This window comes from Zeus faber (genome assembly GCF_960531495.2).
Source record: "Zeus faber genome assembly, chromosome: 11".
NCBI classification, from domain to species: domain Eukaryota; kingdom Metazoa; phylum Chordata; class Actinopteri; order Zeiformes; family Zeidae; genus Zeus; species Zeus faber.
In genome coordinates this window covers 18,038,159-18,053,543 of record NC_137205.1, presented here as the reverse complement: position 1 = coordinate 18,053,543, position 15,385 = coordinate 18,038,159, and the positions used below count along the sequence as shown (strand labels likewise).

The window sequence follows — 15,385 nt, the reverse complement described above, 5'->3', positions numbered from 1 at the left end:
TCGGAAGAAATGGCGTGCCATTGAAATATGAAATTGTAACTTTAAGTGAGAATAAATTATGACCCCCCCCCCTTACACACACACACACACACACACACACACAAACACAACACTCTGCCTCATAACATCTTGGTAGCGGTTGGTTAATTGCACAGAATAAGGAGTGTGAACGGCAATTGCTAATGAGAGCAATTAGGCATCAGGCTCGGCTGTGATTTAACGCTCCGCCCGGACGCCGCCTTGAGTGTCTCTCTTACAAGTCACATAAAGCAGATGATGAATTACTGCGCAGACAACTTCACTAGCGCGTGGCTCCGTTTACCGGGGACGCTCTGCCGTCCCTTTACTATCGCGGCCCCGCTCCCCACCCCAGGCGCAAAAGAGCCTCCGGAAGGTCGTTTCCCCTAAAACGCTCACCCCAATCTAATCCGGCGCGGCGGGCCGCCGTGGGCAGCGGCGGCGGACTGTCGGCTGTTTCTCCGCAGCTCTCGTTATGTTTTTTTCATGGCCATCGTTTCCGCTCCGACCTGCTTTAAAGTCAAGTGCACAATGCAATCCCCGCCCTTTGTGTTCACTTTGGACAGCATTAATAAAACAAGCCTTCAATGATGCAGAGTGCAACGCCACATTGGGCACGGAGTAGCGGCTCGTGTGATTATAGCTTTTAAACTCCGCCGCCATTTGGGTTTGCATATGTCAGCTCTGCACTTGGCGAGGAGCGTGTTTTTTCCGGCTCGCCTGGTTCTTTGGGGCGCGCACCCCACACCCCACACACACACACACACACACGCACACACAAACACCCCTCACACCCACCCCTCGCTTTGAAATGAGTCACGGTCCGTCCACCTCGGTGCGGCTGCGGCCCAGATACTCCTGGAAAATAGATCCGACTTATTCGAAGGAGGAAAATGGAATTAAATATGTGGCACTGCGGGCGTCGGCGCTCACTGAAAGCACTTTCGACTCGTCTTACATTTGTTTTTTTGAGGAGAGGGGCCGACGCAGAAGGAGACATGCCGCGCCGCAAACCTTCGTCCAGATGCGGAAAAAAATGGACGGACTGCACTCTGGATGGGATCGCCCAACCCCACCCACAGTGAATACAAGCCCGAGAATGATTACAGAAATAGAATTAATCTTTTAAAATTGAATTTGATGACATTAAACATTATCCAGAGGAACTTCATTAATGCGATATAATCCCGGGGACTCTCTCCCGTTTTCATGCGGGCCCCACAGACCTCATCTGCAACCCCCGCGTGTCCGCACGTACACGCCTTACGCGATATAATCCAAATTATTGCTCGTGGAAAAAAAAAAAAATTGTAATTATTCCTCGAGAAGTTCCTATTTTTTCCCCTCAAATTAAAATAACTCCTCATCTAATTTGGTCGAGTTTCATGCACAATGATCCCCCCCAACCCCCCTTCAGGAGTCTTGCACGTTCTCCTCGGATGACTTGTTGCTTTTTGGCTTATGTCAGGCATCACGTACCGGTTTGAGGCCATCATATCACATGTGTCACTTGTGATGTAAACACGGATTGGCTGCACTCTCCGGGGTAAAGCCCTGAGTGCATTCACATGTCTGACCCCCCTCCCCCCGACACCACCACCACCACCACCCCCTCCTGGGGGCCCCGAAGCCATCACTGTCAGAGCCTCCTGGGGCAGTACAGTACCGCGCTTCACAAGGGTGGGGCGCGCGCTCGGGACACTAAGGGGACGCTGGTGCGAGGCGGCGGCGGCGGCGGGGGGCACCCGCAGCCCCACCACCACCCCTCAGCCCACTCCACCCCACCCTCCCCAAAGACACGAACAGGCTGCGTCCCGGGCCCCGGTGACAGCGAATCTCACTCAGTTCATGAGAAGCCGCTCTGATCGGATCTGACGTGTGCATCCTCGTCCCCGAGACAGAATGTCTTTGTTTTGTCTGGATTTCCTTTGTGTGGGTACACTGTGTGCGTGTCTCCGTGCGGGGACACTGGGTTGTGTTTTGTTTTTTTTGTTTGTTTTGTTTTTTTTCCCCTCCTCCCTTTCTTCCGTTAAAATCGGAAATTTGACCTTTGTTATGTGCGTCGCTCGTTTTTGTAGGAGCAGCATATGGCGGCAGAGTGCGTGCTGGAGAGCTTCCAAATAAAGAAAAACAATAACAGTTGGAGGAAGGAGACGCCCGCCGAGGGAGTTGCGACTAACAAGCGCACTACAAGGCTGAAACCCCGAGGTGGTGGAAGGGAGAGAGGCTGCCAGTGGGAGACAGAGGAGGGTTACCGTTTTGGGCTTCAAACCGGGCGCACTAATCCCTTTGATCCCCCCCATTTAACAGTCAGCTGTTTCCTAGCTACCATCCAGTCTGCGCAGAGTTTAGGATTTGTGCTACTGTAAACCACAGCAATCCCTGCCCCACTGATGCAGCGCTCTCCTTTCATTCCTCCATCAATACCAACCCCCCCCCCCCCCTTCCCCCCAGCAGCCCCACCCGTCCAACACACACACACACACACACACACACACACACACACACACACACACACACACACACACACACACACACACACACACACACACACACACACACACACACACACACACACACACACACACACACACCCATCCATTGCTGTGTTTATTTCTCTCCCTCTCTTCACTGCCTCTTTCCATACTATGCACAGAAAGGCGCTGAGCGGTGGTGAGACAGGTTGAAGTGCCGAGTGGAGACGGCCATGAGAACATGATTTAATGAAAAGGCCCATTCTGATTTTGTCTATTCACCCGGGACAGCCATGGCTTTGCCCCACTTACAACAGATGCGCTGAGAGAACAGCATCCAAACTACTGGTTTGGGCTCAGAGAGCTCCCTTTAATAGATAGCACAAAATAACAGTGTGTGCGCAAATGTGTGTGAGTGTGTGTGTGTGAACGATGCAGAGTTTGAAAGTAGAAAGTGTGCACACACACACACACACACACACACACACACACACACACACACACACACACACACACACACACACACACACACACACACACACACACACACACACACACACACACACACACACACACACGTGTTTGTGCATCTGCCCACGTGAATTAAAGCAATAAGGACAATTTCATCGGGCGCTTCTTTCAAGTTGCCTTTGAAATAAGAATAAATAGGCAAATCTATCTGCACAGGATCTCTTTTATCCTTGTCAGTATCAGTTGCTTTGAGAGGTGCAATGCGCCACACACTTCTCGTTTAACCTCAGAGGGGCTTTCTCAAACAGACCCTAAATCATTCGAGGCAGAAACACATGGTGGAATCCATTTGCATACCGGCGTATTCATGCTTCATTGTCAAAACACGACTTCTCTCTGGCCCCGTATCTATTAATTCAACTACCCTGGAGGAAAAAAGGAGAAACAGCAGAAGGCTCCTCCTTTCACCGACTCCATCTTATTTACAGCTGATCACCAAGAGGAGGAAAGATGTATGGGGAGTTATTTTTAAGAGAAATCCCGATTAAACATATCCTCGCCACTGTACAGAACTGCGTTCTATTAATAGGCTGCTGACTGCATATTATCCCCATGAATTTTTAAACAGAGCTCACTGCATTTCATTACTTTACTCCTTTAAAGTCGTCAAAGTTTCCTCTATAAGTTGTTGAGAGGGGACGGTGCGCCTCTCACAGGGCTGCGCGGCTGATCTGCTCGGGCCGCGCGCCGGGACAAGATGAATCCCAGCATATGCTTCCAGACTCGCGCCTGCAGCACTTTCAAGAATGGAGCCAAGGGGGCACGCAAAAAAAAAAAAAAAGGGGGGGGGGGGGTTACAGATGTGACATGAGCTGTAGAGCGGGGGCTGGGGGCGGGGGTGGGGGGGTGCCAGGACGCCACTGTCAGCTCCCATCACATCTCTGTGACACTTCCCAAGTGAGACGGCGCTGACGTGAACGGAAAGGACAGTGATCAAACATATAGAGCGGATTGAAGCGCCGCCGTGCCGCAACGACAGCCCGGCTCCAACTTTGCCAGGTACAAACACCGAGAGCGTCTTCCTCATCGCTAAAGGGGCACGGGAGAGCGCTCCTGGATGAGACCGTGACTCAGACTTTCCGCGCGCGGAGGCCTCTTGTGCTCCTACTTGCGTTCAGATCCATGAATGTATAAGCACACATACTTATGTCCCCCCGGTGCCGTCCTCCGATGCAACGGTCGATCTGTTTACCATAAAAGGTAGAACAATGTCGAGGCGCGAGGGGAAGGATGGCTCTGATGTCGAGCGTCGGCTATCTCGGAGGTGGGACAGAAGAGTGTCAGGGTGTCAGGGGAGCAAAGAGGAACAGTGAAACAAAAGTAACATCAAACAGATAAGCGTTGCCATGTGGGCTGAACCAGGACAATGGAGAGCGCGGCTCAGCTCTGGTCCCAATCAATACCGAGCACAAGGCATTGGTATGCAGCCAAAGGCATTCCGCCAGTCTCCCTCGCAGGACCGGTAGGCCTGCTGCCAAGCACAGGCTGAGCAGAACATCGAAGTGGGCCCCGCAGCACGGAGGCCCCCCACTTCCCAGCGACAGGAAGCGTTCTGCGGGTTGGGATCCCTCCCACCCTCGCCAGCAATCCCCAGCACCAACCCCCGCCGCACAGCCAAGTCCACGAGTGGGGCTCAGCTTGTCTTATCCGTAGCCTAGAATACAACACTGGAAAGAGGGCTCTCCGAAAACAACTTGTGCTCGGAGGAAGACAAAGGAGAGGGGCTTGGAGCATCTCGAGGACTTGATATGATGCTTGAGCTGTATTCCAATAAGTAGTCTCCAAAAGCACTGAGAGCAGAACCATCTAAATCACATACTGTAGGTGCAGGCACATCCTGCCTGTTTTTCTGCATTGCCCCACCAGGTCTATCATATGTCCATTCTGAAGAATCTGCAGGGAGTGAGACATCAATTTTGGCATGTCTAGCCACCTCATAATTGACCTCAGGGAGGGATGTCGCTGGTGGTAGGGCAATATTATGCTCAAATTGTCGTGGAATCCTCATACCTTTTCACTATATTTTATTTATTTATTGGCACAAAAGAAGTGATAAAATAAAGGTATATAAAAAAAACATAGCAGGAATTGTTCATGGAGAGGTGAGAAACCCCAAAGGGCTTCTAGTAAAACCTCCCCTCTAGGATTTACAATTTATCCTAATACTATGAATATTTGTTTCCTTAACATAATGAGATAAAAAAGAAGAAGAAAAAACAATATAATATAAAGACTTTTTTTTGAAGGGAAGAGGGATAAGTACTGGCCCAAACAATGTTACAGTATGATTTGTATGGATACATTCAACTATAATCGAGTGCTAGAGGGCGGGAGTGATTTGCCAGTGAACAAACTTCTGGTCTTTCCAAGACACTTTTCCATCGATTAATACACCTAAAGATTTGGTTGACTTGGTTGATTGCAATATCATGAACAAAACCGTTCCCTTTGGACGCCTTTTATTGCGGAAAATGATAGAATTGTATTTTCTGACATTTAGCGAAGGTTTGTTCATCCGGAACCACTTTGCAGTGTAGCATAGAATATCACCGGCCTCTCCGATCAAACAACCAACGTTCGCTTGCGATATGACAATATTGGTATATCTATCAGCAAATTGAACGGGCGGCGCAGAATCAGACATCCGAGCAAAGTCCTTTATATAGATGAGAAACAGAAGTGGACAGATCCTTGCGGCAATATGAATTGATTCTGTTAGAAATACAACCGTTTATAGATGCATATTGATCTCGATTATTAAGGTAGTCACTGGGCCAACTTGATCGAGGTTAGCGCCGTGGTTGGTGGAGGGCGGCGCAGAATGCCGAGTGAATCCACTCTCAAGCGCATTAAAGAAATTCGGAGCAACGGCGTTTTTTCCACCGAGGCAAAAGGAAAAAAAACAAAAAACGAATGAGTCTACCTCTGCCAGTTCCCCCTCCGTATCTGTTTCTTTTCGCTGTTTTTATATATTTTTTTTCCCTGCACAAGACAAGAAGACTCTCAGCGGTCCCCATGAGGGGGGAAAACTGAATGAGAAGGCAGATTCGGAGCTTGCATTGTGCTGTGAAGAGCATCGGTTCTCGCTGCGGTTTTCCTTGAGTTGTCTTTTGTGTTGTTTAAATGTTTACATGGAACAGCTTGGGGGCCTTGAAGACTGATCCAAGAATACTGCCTCAGTGCAATTATTTTCCCTAGACGGAGGTAATGGGACTATTTAAAGAGGAGATTGTCAAATGGCTTCTTAGAGCGCCGCTTTGATGAGGCATGTTTGCTCCCCAAGTCAAAAATCATGCGAGGAAGCAAAATATGAACAAAACGTGCCACTCTTGTTCCATGTATCCAAGGTCGTTTTCCCTTTCAATATCTGTCCCAGCTCTGGGCCCTTGCTCGGAGCCATTCCTCTTTGTTGCTGATAGAACATGTGCCTTTCAGGTTTTGCTGGTCGATTGATTAGACTTTTAGCCAGGAGAATTAATATGTGCAGAATTTAGGTCTATTTTCCCCCGCAGCCCCTCTTCCACCAGTAAACAAGCAGACATGAAAACAAATCCTTCCTCAGCCGGCTGATTAAAATAACCTTAGGATAAGGGCGTGCCTCCTCAGTCGAGGCTTTCGCTATTGAAAAGTCTAATTTGAGTAGTCACCCGTATTCCTATGCCTAGAACGCCTCGAACAGTTGAGGAGGACCGACCATGTCACCAGTGGTGGAATATGAAAGGGAAGCTTAATAACAGAAAAGTACACTAAATGCCCATCATAAGCAACTGTATCTTAACGGCATTTTGCCACTCTACGCAATCTGACGACGGGGGGGGGGGGTTACATACGGTCCATTACGCACGGTGCTTCTTTTGCGTCGTTCAATAAAGGACGGTGTAAAATACATCCGATCCCATCGTGAATCCAAAATTTTTAAAAAACGCACCGTTTTTGTTTTTTTCCGGAGGAATGGAGCCAGGGGACCCGCAGCGGAGCGCGTCGCTGGTGCGGCGATCACGGGTGCACCGCCGCGCCAATGGGATGGGACCCTAGCCGCCACTGGGGGCCCCTAACGGCCACTGGGGGTCCAAGTGCAGCTGCACCGGTTGCACTGGCGGTAGTTACGCCAGTTATTTATTTATTTATTTGTTTGTTTGTTTTTCATTATATCGGCCCCAACGTGCTTCAGCCCTCCGGGAAAATGCCCTGTATGCCAGACTACCAGTCCGTGCCTGCTGTTGTCTAAACAAGATTTCTGTTTGGTCTGGTTAAGTTATGCTTACAACAATGAACGGTGTTGGCGAGTAGTGAACTACATGTAATTAATCTAGAGCTGCTTTCACATATGAACTCCGGACAATGTCCGCATAATCAGGTCCGTGCATTGTCCGGAGTTGCCCATACACACTTGTAGCACACAACCGGAGATCGTCCGTGTCAGATGCTTTAACACTAACCTGGAAATACTCTGTTTGATTTAGGCAAGGGGCGGAGCCTGGGTAGAGCGCGCAGGCGGCAGGATGTAACGCAATGACACATGACGCTGCATTGTTTGAGCCAACCCAAGATGGTGGACAAGGCTATCGACCATTTTTATTTATTTTTTTGCGTTGATACTCCGCAATATCACAGAAAGGGTGGAAAAGGATTGTAAAGGAAACCGTAAAGGAGTACGAAGCAGCCTCGCTCTGTGCACGAAGATCCGCAGAAAGCTAAATGACCCTTCCTCAGCCCCGGCCAGTGGGCATGTTAATGACGTCACCAGTCACACGATAGAGACGTCATCAACACGTGACACGCCCGCCCACTCGCTGTGAATTCTCCGGACAATCACCTGCTCTGTTCGCACATACCGCTCAGTTGGACATTATGTTAACATTAAGTTAACGGCTGAAACTACAAACAATTTTGGGCCATAATAGGAAAGGAATGATTTTTTTTCATCATTGCTTCTCTATTATGATTGAACCCCCTTTGAACAGCCCCGGCCCCTTTTTCTTTCATCCTGACCGCTGTGAAGGCACGGTGCAAGTTGAAGACTGTTTTATTCGTTAAGATTGTACAAGTCAGATGTTTCGAAACGAGCCAGCCCTTTTTTTTTGTTTTGTTTTTTTTTTGACCGATGCTCAAGTAGGTCAAACGGTCCAAAATGCCGCAAGTGAAATATTTTTTGTCTTACTGTTTTAATTGTGGTCAGATAATGTAAAATCCAAATTTTGTTTACGGCAAAAAATATAACACTCCTTGAAATTCTGTCCTTGTGAAAAGCCCAGACGGGACTGTTTTGTTCCCGACAGGTTTAGGTGTCAGGGGTATTCCAGGAAGCTGGGTCGTCGGCTCACCTGCGAAAAAAATATTTGGCTACAGTTTTTAATGTTTTGAATCTGATTTTGTAAAACTGATAATTGATTATTGCTATTTATTACCAATGTTCAGAGAAGTTGTTGCACGCTATTTTAGAAGTTACCTGATAGTCCTGCTTGGTGCAACCTGGACTCTGCTGTCTGGAAGGCAGGGGACTGACGGACATTGTATACAAAACCAAAGTTGATATTCCTTCCATTTTCCCATGAATAGTTGTGTATTTCATTTTTTTTGGTTTATGTATGAACCCTCAAAAAGTGTGCACTTTTTGCAATAAACTCAATTGAGTGGCATTTTTTTGTTGGCATGTGACTTTTTTTGTATTATACTTTGCTCTAATTTTGTATCACATATGAATTGTCAATTTAAACACTTTAACAGTTTGAAATACTTTTCTGAGTAGCTATAGTTAAAAAAAACTAGATTTCCCCCGGGGGTAGTTTTGCCGTAGTTCAACTTCTTCCAGTGTGAAGTAATGGGTAGTTTGCAAAGCCAGGCTTTCAAAGTAGCTTCCCCAACACTGTCAATGAAATGCTTAACCAAGACGCTTAATCTGCGAGAATAACACACAGCCGCACAGTATCACCAAACAACTTGCAGAAAGAGCCAATAGCAATGCGCGCGCCCAACATGGCAGCATGACAGACACATGGTGGGAAATAGGACTGCCTTTCTCCATGCACATACTCATTATCATACCCCTGTGGGCAAATGGCAATTACTGGGCAAAAGGGTGTATGCCAAAACCCTGTGGTACTAGTTAATCTGATTATATGTGCATTATGAACAATAAACAGTTTTGCTGCTTGACTGAGCCAGTTAAAGGCTTCCTGAAGCTAAATCATTCACGGCGCAGCAGCCCTTTTGTTCTCCAGCAATAGCGTGGACTACAATCGTTTGTCAAGGCTAAACAGGTTTGAAGTACTTCCATGTTGCACAACGTTGCCGACACACTATCTGCAATTTTTCATTTATAAAAATATACGTCATTATTTTTGGTGCTTGCGAGTGCATTTATTTCTGCGATACTGTATGTTTCCGTTATGTTGAATTAAGTGCCCTGTGGCCACATGAATAAACATGTGGCAGAGACAGAGGAGCAGCCCGTCAGCTAGTCTTTCAGCCAGCCAACCAGCCAGCCAACCAACCAGCCAGCCAACCAGCCAGCCAGCCAACCAACCAGCAAACAAGCCAGCCAGCCAACCAACCAGCAAACAAGCCAGCCAGCCAACCAACCAGCCAGCCAACCAACCAGCAAACGAGACAGCCAGCCAACCAACCAGCCAGCCAACCAACCAGCAAACAAGACAGCCAGCCAGCCAACCAGCCAGCCAGCCAGCCAGCCAGCCAGCCAGCAAACCAGCCAGCTAGTCACCCAACCACCCGGCCAGCCAGTCAGTCAGCTCCTCAGCCAAAATTGTCAAACATGTACAAAGGAGACACAGGGGGTCTCATTTAGGAGTCAGCCTGACCCCTTTCTTCACCTGAGTCTGTGCAAGCCAATGGCCGCTCTTTCTGGGCACCAGCGGCACGGCAAAGAAAACAAGCACTGAGTCCAAGCTCCAGGAGACCTCTGTTGGCTCTCCCCTGCACTGAAGAGTCTTAATTAAATGTGTGTCGGCACACAAGGACCCTGCGCTGTATATAATTATGCTATTGCGTGTCTGAGGTTACGCCAGTCCCGATTTTGCGCCACTGTCGACCGAAGGAGAGTTTCGATCCGATCTGAAAGTGCTCACAGTGGCGGGGATGGATGTAAGGATTTCTCACAAAATGCTCCGGGTTTAACATTGTGTCTAAAATCTGATGCCTCGGGGCAATACAGCAGCAGTGTGAGCATGTGTGTCTGCATCTGTGGTTGCATTCAAAACAGATTAGGCTTTCTTCTCTTTTAGGCAGACTGTTGTATGCGTAGGCACGGTGGCCTGGGTTTGTTGCCTGCTCGTGGTACATACAAGGGCCAACTCCTGTGTTTTTGAAAAAAAATGTATATATATATATTTATATATAGTTGTTTGTTTGGTGTAGTGCGATATTTCTGTGGTTGAGACTGGTGCATGATTTATCCGTGTGACGACGTCAAAGCGGGGAGATTTAATCACACCCGGATTTATCAGGGGTGTTTTAAACAAATGGCTTTTTTGTAAACACGGTGGATTATCGTAAGATTTAAAGATTTGGAAATGTCTGACAGATGAGATGTCAAGCTGCATATTAACGAACAACCACAAAATTATAGCGGCCATCGCTTGGCAGAACGTCAATGATGCTATCTGGATTAGAGCTCATTAGAACGCGCACTCCAACGGCCGGTGCACACAGGAAAAACACGAAAACACGCACAGCTTTGCTTTGGATGCAGCCACAGTATGTCGAACACTGTGAGTTGCGGAGGCTTTGCAGGAGGTGAGGCGCTGGGAAAAAGGCTGCTGAGGTTGAGGGGAAGATTGAATATCATGGCTGTTCACTAGGTGTTATCAATGAGGTGCCTAAATGAGTCCCTAAAAGACCTGCTGAGAGTGGCCCGCTGCGGGGGAGACGCTCCCCCGCGGACCGGCTGAGGCATCCTCTCGCGCATTGGAACAGCTAACACTATTAAACGCAGCAGGAGTCACTCCAGAAACCTGCTTAAAAAAAAAACAAGTACACGGCACCTCTGTCTCACCGGGGGGGGGGCCCTCGTGCCTTTGTGTCGCCTAATTTATGGAATCCTCGGAGCGCCTTAGTTCCCAGGGAACGACTGGAACATCTCTGACTTTAGGCGTGGGCACAGGCACAGCGCCTCTCATTAGCAGGCCCCCATGTAAAACAAACAAGGCTCCCCCCCTTGTGGGCAGAGGCTGGCTACCTTGAGAGAGATAATAAAAAAGCCCTCCGCTCACGGCGGGGTTGAGACCACCCTATGGAGGGCCCGGGGGCCACGTCTGCACAAGGAGCCCCGACGCGCCGACTGGTCGCCGACGGGACATAGAGGAGGTCCTTCTCCATTCAGAGAGCAGACAAACAGAGGCGTGCGTCTTCTCACCAATGCTAATGCTCCGCCGGGGAACATTCAAGGGGCCTTGAATACCAACTGCAAGGATGAGAAAGAGGTCTGTTTTCGGGGGAGGAAAGGTAAAGCCCTGTGAAGTAGCCCAGAAGCACTCAACAGATCCTCACAGGCTCCCGGCATGTTAGCTCAGGAGAAGGATGGTAATAAGAGGAACCATGCTCTGCATAATAAGAGGAGCCTGAGACTCCTCTCAGATAAAGTTGGGAGCACTCTTACTGCTCCCTGCAACCTGTTCATAGACAAACAAGGAAAGGGATTATTCTGCTTTTATCACTTGGGGGGGGGGGGGGGGGGGGGGGGGGCGGTGGGCATGGAGCAATGTGATTATGGGATGTAGAATGCAAAGCACAGCCACTTTGTGTATGAATTAACTGCTAATGCCAGTTTTCTTCCCCTTCGGCGTCTATTGAAGTGAGAGCCTCAAGGATTTTTTTTACGTTAAACATGTCTCATTTGTTTGTGGTTTCTTCAACCTTCAACCCTCCAACCAACAGAATTTTGAGGCAAGTTCCAGGTTTTAAACCATTAAACATAATTATTCTTGAAATAATCATGCCTTTAAAACACTTAAGTGAAGGACCAATTTTGATTTGGCTATCATTCCTCCACAACATAACCGCTCTTTCACCGATTTAGCTTCAGATATTATTTTTCCCGATATTATTCAAATTCTTCCTTTCCATTTATGAAATACAAAAATCGAAGCGACTGAAAGTCTCTTTTTTTTTTTTTTTTTTACCTCTCTGCTCATTACCCTTGCACTGGGCAGTATCAGCAGGCACAGGACATCTGCCCGCGGATGACAAGTGACAAGATATACCAATCTGAAATTTCACAGTAATTGTGTGATTAGTGCGGCTGACATGAGCTCATTTCATACACACATCTCAGATTAAACGCTGGGCATGGCTAGTCCAAAAGAAAAACTCATCTCCTCCTGTGATATCGTAATGTTGCCCGCAGACCACCCTCACACGGCCTTAAAGTGGGGAAGCAGGTGATTTGAACAGAAGATGTGTCTTCAACTGTTCATATTATGTGCTATCTATTCTCTTTCATAGTTGAGTGGCCTCATGTTTGCAGTTGATATCCTACTGACATGAAGCCAGTAGATAGTCGTCCACCGCTCAGCATACTGCAGTGGTTGTCAACGTGGGGTCCAGGGACCCCGAGGGATCCTGCAAGAGGTTCCAGGGGGTCCTCCTCAGAAAAATGGTTGATAGTTACACTTCACCATTGTCTCATTTACGAGACGTTAGCACCATTAGAGAACATGCAATAATGATCTGCCGAATAGATAAGCATGGAAGTTTGGAGTAAATCATATCCAACGATAAAAATCTTCTCCGATGTGGGGTCTCAGAGACAAAATCTTATCAAATGCGTATCAAATGGATGGCCCTCGATATGAAAGAGGTTGAGAATCACTGGGCTGCTGTATAGTATCCATGGCATCTCATCCGCGACAGGACACAGCATTCATTAATTCTATAAATGGGTGAGATGAACCCACTGTGGGTGAAGTTGCATTCAGAAGAAATCAAATTCAAATTAAACTGTGTGAACTGACCGTGACATTCACATTCACATCCACAAGGGGTTGAGGGTGGGGTGGGGTGGGGTGGGGGGTTACCGTCACCAATTGCGCATGAGAGGGCTTCTATAACCCGGCAATTTGGGTTACTCATCGGAATAACTGCTCTCAACAAGGTGTTAGTCGTGCGTGGATAAGTGCGTAGGCTGTGTGGTTTTTTTCCATGTTCGATAATGATGATGATATTGATGATGATGATGGTGATGATGGTGGTGGTGATGATGATGATGATGATGCAGGTATGGAGAGCGCTCACCGCGCGCAAAAGTGTTCCCACTGAGACTCTATGGACAGCGCACTTCAGTTCAGTGGACACCGGTGGCTTGTCTCTTGCCGAAAAAAGAAGAACAAAAAAAAAAAACCAGCAGGATATGATGCCCCCCCCCATAAAAAAAAAAAAAAAAAAAAAAAGTAATCAACCCTACCTTGTGCGTGTGCCCGCGTGACGCACGTCGCCGACAGCAGAATCCAACAGGAGACCAACACCTGTCCGGCGGTAGCCCCGAGCATGGTCCGCCCCGTGGAGAGCCTCGAACCCCGGGTGCTGCTGCTGCTGCTGCTGCTGCTGCTGCTGCTCCCGCTGCGCGTCCGCCCCTGTCCCCACGCTGGGAACATGTTTGCTGAGCGGCCGCGGAAGGGGCTCCGGGAAGGGAGTCCCGTCTTCCAATCAGTCCCCGGCCGTGCGTGAACCTGCTCCGACGAGCGTGTGAGGCGTGCGTTCGTGCGTGCGTGCGTGCGTGCGTGTGCGTGTGTGTGTGTGTGTGTGTGTGTGAGGCGAGGTGGAGCGTGTGGGTGGGAGACCGGGAGACCCCCAACCCTCTGAGCAGGGCGCCGGGCGGGCTGCTGCTCTGTGGAGAGCTGGCGGAACCAAGTCCCGCTCCGGCAAGGCGGAGTCAACCAGGAGGCAACCACCCTGAATGTCACTGTTTGGTGCGTGTGCGTGTGCGTGTGCGTGGGTCCGCGGGCGTGCGTTTGTCAGTTCTTAAACTAGTGGACGCGCTAAAAAAAAAACAAAAAAAAACGCGGTGAAGCGGCCTCACCCGTGCGTTTTATTGCGCGCAAGTGTGCAAATGCGGTTTGCTTGGATGATTTGAATGTAATTGGGAAAAAAATACAAATGTTGTTTTTCCACAGCGGCGCACCACTGGACAGTTATTTATATTTTACACACTGTACTTACACAAGTACTATTAGGAAATGACTAACACAGTGCGCGCCGCATGGCCCGAGTCCTCTGTACATTACTGCCCCCATGCGGCGCAATGCGCTACTGTGCGTCTTCGTGGGACGCAGAGAGAATGACAAAGAACGCATGAACAATTTATAGAAGCCAAAATAGCCACAACGCAATGATGGATACTATTCTCAAAACACATTCAGATAAACTGTAGACTCTGCAAAATCTGCAGAAAACATCTGCATATCTGCAGGCAGCAGGGTGAGCTTTGTGGTGCTTGTTCCTTATTGAATTAAGGGCGGGGGGAAGGATGCAGGTCTTCTTATTGTCAACAAAAAAGACAAAATATACAAGCCAAGGGAGCATTTTGTCAAGACCCAGGAGATTCTGGGATAGGGGCTGTGCTCTCTGCCTCTGTGATGTTGCGTCCCAACGCCTTTCTTTTTCTACTGCATTTGTATAGGAAAGGCTTTTTATCTTCATCGCTTGTTTGACTACTCTGTTTGTTGAAATTGTTCCCATCCAGTTGCAGCCCCCTCTTTCCTCCTGTCATACGAGAGCCGGTATGGTCCCTTCTCCATCCCTCCCCTCCTTCCCTCCCTCCCCCTCACCGCCCCTCCTTCCCTCCCATCATCCTCCTCCTCACCCTGCTGCCCCCCCACCAGCCCCCTCCTGCTAATGATGTGCTGATTACGAGGCTCTTAGACCCTTGGATTGCCCTCCCGTCTCTTTCACATGCAGTGGGAAATTGCTGCTGTCGCGGAGCCCCCCTGCCGTGCACATCAGGCAGGTTGACATTAGCAAGCTGCTCTGGTATGGGGGGGTGGGGGTGGGAGGGGGGGGGGGCAGGTGCACTGCCTCCCCCCTTCCCCGGGAGGAGGATGAGGGAGGGAGAGACACAGGTTTAGGGGCCATGCCAGGGGGGCACCGCAGGCCGCTGCCAGTGCCTTGTTGTGGCCGACAGCCGTACATACATTTACTGTGATTTATTTTAATGAATTACATTTTTTTTTTTTACTTTTCAATTGAACAGTTCATGAGAAACAAAATGATTTAGTGACAGCGGAGTTCTACAGGAACCAGGAAAGGTGGCCTCATCTTCTGATTTGCATTTTATTCAATGCATTATTTGACACGAAGGAAATCTGTTATTTAGCAGGTTGCCTAGAATCTAAATTCCACAAGTCACATTT

At 48.7% G+C, this 15,385-nt stretch overlaps 1 protein-coding gene across 1 annotated transcript in view; it reads right to left on the bottom strand.

Annotated features, from left to right (window-relative positions):
• Positions 1-13,500, bottom strand: part of LOC307237507 (protein sidekick-2-like) — a gene marked incomplete at its 3' end in the record, with an annotated part of 107,489 nt that extends 93,989 nt beyond the window's left edge. Inside the window, exon 1 of the mRNA XM_080010229.1 lies at positions 13,441-13,500. The remainder of the gene's footprint in view (positions 1-13,440) is intronic.
• Positions 13,501-15,385: the final 1,885 nt, after the last annotated feature.